This window comes from Vicia villosa, unplaced genomic scaffold (assembly GCF_029867415.1).
Source record: "Vicia villosa cultivar HV-30 ecotype Madison, WI unplaced genomic scaffold, Vvil1.0 ctg.001555F_1_1, whole genome shotgun sequence".
Taxonomy (NCBI): domain Eukaryota; kingdom Viridiplantae; phylum Streptophyta; class Magnoliopsida; order Fabales; family Fabaceae; genus Vicia; species Vicia villosa.
The window spans coordinates 499,292-500,003 of NW_026705663.1; the positions used below are offsets into that span (position 1 = coordinate 499,292).

The window sequence follows — 712 nt, forward strand, 5'->3', positions numbered from 1 at the left end:
ATGCTTAGAGGTCAAATCAACGGATTTACCCAGAAAGATAACGAATCACTCTTCGAAGCTTGGGAACGTTACAAGGACATGCTTAGAATATGCCCTCATCATGGACTCGAACCATGGCTGATCATCCATACTTTCTATGGTGGTCTCTTATATAACACTAAAATGACTATAGATGCCGCTGCTGGCGGAGCATTAATGGACAAACCCCATGATGAAGCATACAAACTTATAGAGAACATGGCACAAAACCATTACCAATGGGGTGGAGAACGAGCCGCTCTAGAGAAAGCCCAAACCAAAGGAGGAATGTACGAAATAAGTGGTATAGACCGCGTTAACGCTAAAGTAGACGCTTTAACTCAAAAGATCGAGAATTTAACCATCACTCCTTCCGCCACCGCTGCCGCTGTAACACCTAACTGCGAGATTTGTGGATTGACTGGGCATGTAGTTGCTGAATGCCAACTCTTGACTGGAGTCCCATCTGATCAAGTAAACTACGCTCAAGGAAACCCTTATTCTAACACGTACGACCCTGGATGGAAAAACCACCCGAACTTTTCTTATAAGAACAACAATGCGTTGTACGCGCCTGGACAAGCACCTGCTGTACCACCTGGCTACCAAAAAGCGCCTGTAGCTGCTCAAAACACCCCTAGGAAGTCAAATCTAGAAATCATGATGGAGAACTTCATAGCTTCCCAACAACAAA

General features: G+C 44.8%; 1 non-coding gene across 1 annotated transcript; it reads right to left on the reverse strand.

Annotated features, from left to right (window-relative positions):
- LOC131635835 (small nucleolar RNA R71) lies at positions 1-107 on the reverse strand. Its single transcript, XR_009293883.1, has one exon. It is a non-coding gene; the product is annotated as a small nucleolar RNA R71 (small nucleolar RNA).
- Between the last annotated feature and the right edge of the window lie 605 nt (positions 108-712).